Here is an 8,546-nt window from a genome sequence, read left to right on the forward strand (position 1 = left end):
TCTTAGAAATAATCAGTCTGATTTTTTTAACTGTCACATCGTATTAAGATTTATCTACATTTGCTGATGTAGTCAAATAAACAACATGTTGAAGAGACTGACAACAGATTAGTTGAAAAAAATTTGGGTTTTAAATTTTAAACTGCTTATTGCCAAATATTTCCAACAAATTTTTTGAACTGGAATTAATAAAGCTGTCAATTAATTATTTTTGTTCGAGGTATTAGAAGTTGTAATAATGATGTAAGTGGTAGATAAACTTTACAAAATGATTTTTTAATGGTGACACAGACAGACACACATGAATTTGAAGATTACATTTAATGTTTAAGGACTTGAATTTTATTATATCCCAGTTTGAAACTGTCACGATATCATTATTCTACATTAGAAAAAAATTGTAGTACACTTTATTACTTTGTACACTTAGTTACACTCTTACGGATTTGAATTTTACGGATCTTTGTTACGGATTTGAATACTAGATCGCGGATACCGGTGTTCTTTGGGTTCAATTAACCACACATCTTAGGAACAGTCGATCTGAGACTGTACAAGACTACACTTCATTTACAGTCATATATATCATCCTCTGAAGTAATACTTTACGATGCTTCCCGAAGGCTAAACAGGAAAAAATGTATGTTACACTAGTACACTTAGTTATTTAGTACACTTAATACTTTGTAGTACACTTTAGCATTGTAAATTTTTAGTATACTGTATCAAATATTTGTTTTATATATATATCATTCATAAATACGAAAGTTTATGGACCTGTCTGTTAGTTTGCAACAACAGCATCACGCAAAAACCAACCTACCGATTGCTTTCAAATTTTCAGTATACATTCATGTTATCCCAGGGAAGGTTTTAAGCCATAGATTGAGGCTCTAGCCCACTTGTGGGTTAAATATTAAAGATATTCGTTAAAGGAACAAAAATTAATTATTTTGCTTCATAACATTTCTATCACCATGGCAACAGAAAAAAATAATGAAGTAAAAAGCTAATTTTGTTTTGTTTAATGACTGTAAATTACCCGTATTTAATATTCTCACAACCTTGAGGATAACGAACGCGTCGGGTGTCCTGTGTTTTTTTATATTTTTTCCTTTGGTTTGAATCCTGATAAAGCTTCGAATATTTTATATGACACAAAATTTATTTATCATCAAAAAAAGAATACGGTAGCTGAAATTAGGCATCTACTTGCAGTTAAAGGTAGCTGAAATTAGGCATCTACCTGCAGTTACCCGAAAAAATAATAACCATACAAATAAATTATAGTAAGATTTTAGATTTAAATTTTGAAAATTCAGTCAGATATTCAATAAAAAAAAAATTTATTTTAATGTTAGATTGTTAATAATTATTTCATTTATATACCAAAGCATTGTGTCTAAAATACACAGTTAGAATATAAGTATTCATCAGAACGTGAAAAATATGTAATAAAAAAAAATTAGATGTGATTGTTATTGCATATTTTTAATACGGTCAGTTGAAATTTCGTAATAGTTTGATATATCAACAGTTATAAAATTATATAACTTAAAAGATTAGGTATGGTAAAATTAATTATAAAGTTATTTATTAAAAATGTTGACATGAATTAAGAGAAATTTTAAATCATTACTTAATTTTTACCATAATTTCTAGTTTTCTAAGATTATTATTTTATTTATATCTGTACAGTTTATATATGAAATTCATAAATTTTATTTTATATATATTCCCTTTGATAACTCAGGTTAAAGAATCCAGCTGTAGAAAAATAATAGTAGCAAAAATAGTAGTTCATTTGGTTTTATTTGTTGATAGTACCTCAACAGGTTGTTTTTTTTTTTATGATAACAAATAAACTTTAGTACATTTTTTTATCGTAAAAACCATAATTTACCTTAAATTTCATTTTTATTTTTAGCTGCGATCCCCTGATATGTTAGTACAAGGAAGATAAGAAAAAATAAACTGTAGATGATGAAATATTTTACAAAGATAAAATTGTACTAAAACAAAATTCATTCTGTACGGAAATATATTATTTATTTTCTAATATTCTTAATGGAATACATAAAATCTTAATTAAGCAAAAATTATTTTTAATCTGATTAAATTTTTTTTTTTTTTTTTCAGTTACCCAAAAATATATAATTTACAAATCCGATTAAAAATATTTGGGTATTTTTGTTTTAAGCATTGTATGATATCAAAAATGTTTTAATAAATCATATCTTAGATCGTAAATTAAATAATAAAATAATCAAAATCCCATCAAAAAAGGATCATCTTCTCCATCAAAAAAGGAGAAGAGAAGGCCTATATTTCGTACTTTGTCGGTTATATTTTGTTCATTTTTCTTGAAAAAAAAGTAAAGTTTAGTATTTCATAAAACCGAAAAAAATAAACAGCTTAGTGTTGGATAGACAATATAGGTTTTGGGTTATGAGTAAAAAATTTGTAATGTAGGTAGATGTTGCTATATCTATCATTAAAAACAGAAATGAAAATAATGATTGACATTTACTGAAAATAATTCTTTGCTTTCAAGTACTTTTAAAAATATCTAAAAATTATTGAGAAAGTATTGTGAATTTATGAAAATTCACAATACTTTCTCTCCTATGTTGCGGCTTACGTAATGTAGCTACATATAATAAAAATGGTTACATCTGAAACGGGAATTAAATATATATGTATAATGCTGATAATATATATTTAACTGATCTACCTAGATGGTGTAAATACATAAGTAAATGTAATATTTGAAACCGGTCATAAATTTAGATTACAAGTGTTTAGGAGAAAATAATGATTAAAAATATCAAGTATGCAAATAAAGAATTTTATGAATACTTTTTATATAACGTTTCTTGTTTATTTAAATTAGCAAAAATTAAAATTAAGCTAATAAAAGTAACTAATTAATTCATTTTTTTAACTCGATTCACATATTATAATAGAAATTATTGTGAAATATTTAAAAATATTGTAAGCGAAATTATAATAATTACAATGATAATAATAATAAAGACCCAAAGCCGGAGATCTAACCTGGTATTAAACAATTTAAGAAAGTTTCATCAAATTTAATTATACTTTTTTTTTAATCGTATGTACGCTAAATTATTTTATTGTTTATTACTTTAATTATTATGAATATATTAAAATATTTACCTTAAATTTATTCAACAGGTGTTGAAGAATGATGTCTATCAGCTATTTGTGGTACAGACTGGAGGGACAGAGTATACACCGACAAGAGTGAGATGTTCACATTGCATGGACATAATAAAAAATGAATGGTGGGGATTCAAAGCACTTTCTTATTGGTTATGAATTTTATTAAATTACTTCTATTCTCTTCATAAATAACAAGTCTATTCATTTCAATATTGCAATCTGTAAACATTTTTTTTTTTATTATTATTATTTAGTTATTTAACTTTCAATCAATTGTTCTCTAAATCTTAATAATTATTAATATTCATTTGTGTTTATTAATAAATATCGGTTTTGTATTTTTTCCCATCTGATGTGATGTGATGTGATGGTCCATGATCATGTATGATTGCTATTCATAAATGTTATTTTGGAAGTACTCGCACCCATTCACAAATTCTTGTTCATACGTATGTGTGTATACATAAAAACTTATAAAAATTACTCGCGTATGTAGTAGAACATGAATGACAACGTATCAAAGAGAATAAAAGGGGTTTGATGTCATATTTCTTATTACTATTTACGTTACTCTCCCGGTTTTTTTTTTCTGTTAATTCTCTTCTCCTCTTCTTCCCCCTCCAAACACACTGCTTTATATTATTATCCTTTCCTTTCTTTTTCACCTTTCATACACTGCTTTACTGTAAACTACAATCGACTGGTTTCGTTTTCTACGATTTTCTTCGGCCATCATTTATGATTTACTGCTTTTAACATTTATAACCCTCTTTGATTTCTTTTGAAAATTTCCGTAATTTTAATAAATAAATTAAAAAATATTTATAATAAACTAGCAGACCCAGCAATGCTTCGCTATTGGTAGATTAGAGTATATATATATATTAAATGATCACAATTGAAAGTTTGATAAAACATTAACAAAATGAACATTACGAAATTTCACAAAATTTAACCTTTCCCTTTTACCCTTTCTCCCTTTTACCCCTTTCCCTTTCCCACTCTTATTTTTCCCCATTTTCTTTTCCCATTTTCATTTTACCACTTTCTCTTTCTCTTTCCTCCATTGTCCCTTTTTCACACCTTTCCTTCCTCATTTATCTTTCCTAATTTCCCTTTTCCTCTTTCTCTTTCCCCATTTCCCTTTTCCTCTTTCTCTTTCCCCCTTTCCTTTTTCTTCTTTCTCTTTCCCCGTTTTTTTTTCTTCTTTCTCCTTTCCCCTTTCCATTTCCTTTTGCAGTTTTTCTTTTCCCCTTTTTTCTTGCTTCCATTTTCACCTACTTCCTTTTTACCACCTTCTTCCCTTGTACCTTTTTCATTTTTCGTTTTCCGATTATTCCCTTTCTCCCTTTCCCCTAGCGTAAATCGGTCCAGTGGTTTTTTAGTCTAAACGTGACACACATATCGGAAACACTGAAATGGAATCGTAAAATATTCAGTATAGCGTGTGTTGCTTTTACGTCCAACAGATTTTTAAAAAAAAGGCATGTGTTTTTACCTGTCACAGGTGTGACATCTTAGGTATATAAAAACACGCGCGTATTCGAATGCAACATTTGTCAAAATTTCAAAGTAATTGGTGAAGGACTTTCGGGAGTTTAAGATTTTGAACAAACGAACATTTACATTTTTATTTATATAGATTAAATTAAATTTATTTTTAAAAAAATTTTAAATAAATAAATTTTAATTCTAATTTTTTTTTTTTTGTTATGAAAGAGAAGACATCAACAGCTACAGTCATTAGCCCGATGGAAATTGGTAGCCTACGAAAAGTGCCATGCCTGGCCTGAATTCGAACCCGAGACCTTCGCACGAAATGCCGAGACGCTACCTATCAGCCACGGTGGTCGGTTAATAAATTTTATTTCTTTAATTTTCTCTTCATCGATTCTTTTCACATTTCCTTCCATCTGTTTCTTTTTTACCATAAATATATGCATTTATTTTCATCTTATCGCTGTAGTTAGATAAAATATAAAACTATACACTTTACAAGAAATCCCATTTAATCACATTTTCAACATTTTTTACCCCCACCTAGTAGTTTTGATTTTCATACAAAATCGGAGAGTAGGAACTAATTTTATAAGATAGTCTTTGCTTTTTACTTCCTTGTACAGGAAGTATTGTAATCGCGAAAAATTTCGGTTTTCAGATTTCAACGGAAATATCCATTTTGACTAGTTTCGGCATGACGTCTGCACATACGTATGTACCTCAAATAACTCAAAAATGATTAGCCGTAGGATATTGAAATTATGGATTTAGGATTGTTGTAACATTTTGTTGCACCTCCCCTTTTGATTGCAATCAACTGAACCAAAAAAGTTGGATTTTGAACATTCTCTTAACTGCAGTAAAAAGCTTTTATTGAGAGTTTTTCGACGATATATCATAAATGGTACTTATTTTCATTGGTTCCAGAGTTATGGCCAAATAAAATTTTAATTAATGAAATATTTCGGAATATTAGGGGAAGGCACATCGGTTCGAATCAGATTTCATCTCCTTTTTTTATTTAAATATATTGATTTATTAATAATTATTAACTTCTGGCTGTAAAAAACTTGATAATAATTTAATAATAAAAAATAAAATAAAATATGAAAGAATATCAGAAGTTATTGATGAAATAAAATTGTATATACTTTTCATTTAAAAAAAATGTGTATATTTAATTTAAAAGGCGTACAAGGAAGTCATGCGGTGTACACATCAGATTTTTTTAAAATTATTATCTACATCTATTTATATATTGTACTACTCTACCGACATCTTATTGCTTTTTCTTTTTTACAATCTCCTTTAAGTATTTTCGTTAAAATTTTCTGCTTCTTTAAAACGGATATTTTTGAAAAATTAATTAAAATTACAATTAAAACTTTAAAATTACAGCGATTGATGTTTTATGTTCATCATTGAGATTAAAAAAAACGAATGTAATTAAAAAAATTCTAATTTCAATGAATGAGACAGCTAATTAGAAATTTTAAAATTATAATCATGTTTTTAATTAAATTTTCATTAAAATATGCATTCTGAATAAGAAGAGATTTCTACTGAAGTACTTAATAGAGATTGTAAAATAGTAAAACCAGTAAGTGGGAAATTTTCAAAATTAATTTTAATGAAATAATTATTCTTTTCTTGTAGGATGAAGTTGGTTAAAGTATTTATTAATATACATTTACGAATATATATATATATATATATATATAGTGAGAGAGATTTACCCCCCAACAGCACGTAATATTAAAAAAAAATTACCTGTCAAAATGCTATATTTTAACAATCATGTAGCATATGTTATGCGGCATCGCGTCATAAATTTAAATTGCCCAGAAATATCCGTCAAATCTTGAGCAATGATAATGAAGTTTTAGACCGGACGTCTATATTTTTACGTCGTGTTGCTCTTATACATAAAATTTTATGTTTTTGCGTAAAGTTTATGTGTTTTAAAAGTTTTTAGTGTCTGTTTTTGATTTAATTTTTACATTTTGTATTAGTTTTTATTCTGATATCGGAGAAGGGGCCTTTACACCCCTCATGGATTTTGTTAAATTCTATGTTTATGTAAATTTTATATTGTTTTTTGTGGTAATTTTTAAATTTTTTTTAAATTTTATCGTATTTTTAAGATTTCGCTTTTGATATTAGTTGTACATTTTTTGTGATATTAGTTTTAAGTTTTTATTTCATTTCTAATATTTTTTTTTTTTATTAGTTCTTAGTCTTTTTGTTATCCGAGAATAGTTATAAGTATGTTTTATTTAAATTTTTAAACTGTTTATAGTATTTTTTTTGTTTTTTTTTTATATAAAACCTTTTTATTCCGGGCAATGATAACGCAAAAACGTTTTTCGCTATCCCCAAAAAAAAAATCATGTCTAAAATATCAATATCTAGAATGCCACTAAATATAGAGAATTTGCAATTAGATTTATGCATAGAGAATTGTGGGATCACGACCAATTGTAAAACGAGCTAGAAAAAGAAAAAATCTGTAAAAACAAACACTATAAATAAATAATAATAAAAAAATATAATGGGGATTCCAAATCATGTGTCTAGTAACTGGAGTAAGAAATATACCTTCCATTTTTAAAGTAATTCCACGTAATTTGAATTATTACAGTATCTCTGTAAGTAATTATTATCTATTTATTTATTTTTATTTTACAACTAGCAGACCCAGTAATGCTTCGCTATTGCTATATATATATATATATATATATATATATATATATATATATATATTTAATATTTTTTTATTTGGGAAGTAGAATTACTAAAGATGGACGAAGCAGGAGCGATATAAAATGCCGAATAGCACAGGCGAAACGAGCCTTCAATCAGAAATATAATTTTTTTACATCAAAAATTAATTTAAACGTCAGGAAAACAATTTTGAAAGTATAATTTTGGAGCGTCGCTTTATATGGAAGTGAAACTTCAACGATCGTAGTACCTGAGAAGAAAATATTAGAAGCTTTTAAAATGTGGTGCTATAGGAGAATGTTAAAAATCAGATGGGTGGATAAAGTGAAAAATGTAGAGGTGTTGCGGCAAATCGATGAAGAAAGAAGCATTTAGAAAAATATAGTTTAAAAAAGATATAGACTTATAGGCCACATATTAAGGCACCCTGGAATAGTCGCTTTAATATTGGAGGGACAGGTAGAAGGAATAATTTGTGCTGGCAGGCAAAGTTTAGAGTATGTAAAACAAATGGTTAGGGATGTAGGATGTAGGGGGTATATTGAAATGAAACGACTAGCACTAGATAGGGAATCTTGGAAGGCTGCATCAAACCAGTCATATTACTGAAGACAATAAATAATTCTTATATGATTCGATTTAATTTTTTGATTTAATTTTATAATATTTTCATAGATTTTTGACATTTCATTAGAAATCGTTTGAGTGTTTTAAAGTGTTTTTTATGTGATAATTTTAGTGTGTTTTTTTTAAGTGGCAAAGGTCTTTTACACCCTTGTGATCTTGTGTTTATATATATTTAAACAAAAAATTCTTAATATAAAAGGAAAAGAACCAAAAAGAGTATAAAAAATCCTGCTCTAAGTCGTTCAGGTTGATACCCCAACCAAATACCAATAAAAATACGGGAATCAATCTACATTCAAAAAATAAAAGAAAATAAAATCTAAAATAAAAAATGAAAACAAAAAACAATACAAAACCTGGAGATTTAAGTCGATTTTTTCTTTTTATTTATTTTGTTTTTCTCTTCTTGTTATAGAATTATATTTTTTTCTTTAACCCAATATACTTTCTATAACCACGTATAAATTTTTTGGTTGTTTTGTTTTGACAAAACTAGTCTTCTGACTATG

At 26.9% G+C, this 8,546-nt stretch overlaps 1 protein-coding gene across 1 annotated transcript in view; it reads right to left on the reverse strand.

The window, feature by feature from the left end:
- Positions 1-3,286, reverse strand: part of LOC142322313 (cGMP-dependent protein kinase, isozyme 1-like) — a 257,621-nt gene extending 254,335 nt beyond the window's left edge. Inside the window, exon 1 of the mRNA XM_075361250.1 lies at positions 3,181-3,286. The gene's annotated coding sequence lies outside the window, so the exon portion shown is untranslated. The remainder of the gene's footprint in view (positions 1-3,180) is intronic.
- Between the last annotated feature and the right edge of the window lie 5,260 nt (positions 3,287-8,546).

This window comes from Lycorma delicatula, chromosome 3 (assembly GCF_047948215.1).
Source record: "Lycorma delicatula isolate Av1 chromosome 3, ASM4794821v1, whole genome shotgun sequence".
Classification (NCBI taxonomy): Eukaryota; Metazoa; Arthropoda; class Insecta; order Hemiptera; family Fulgoridae; genus Lycorma; species Lycorma delicatula.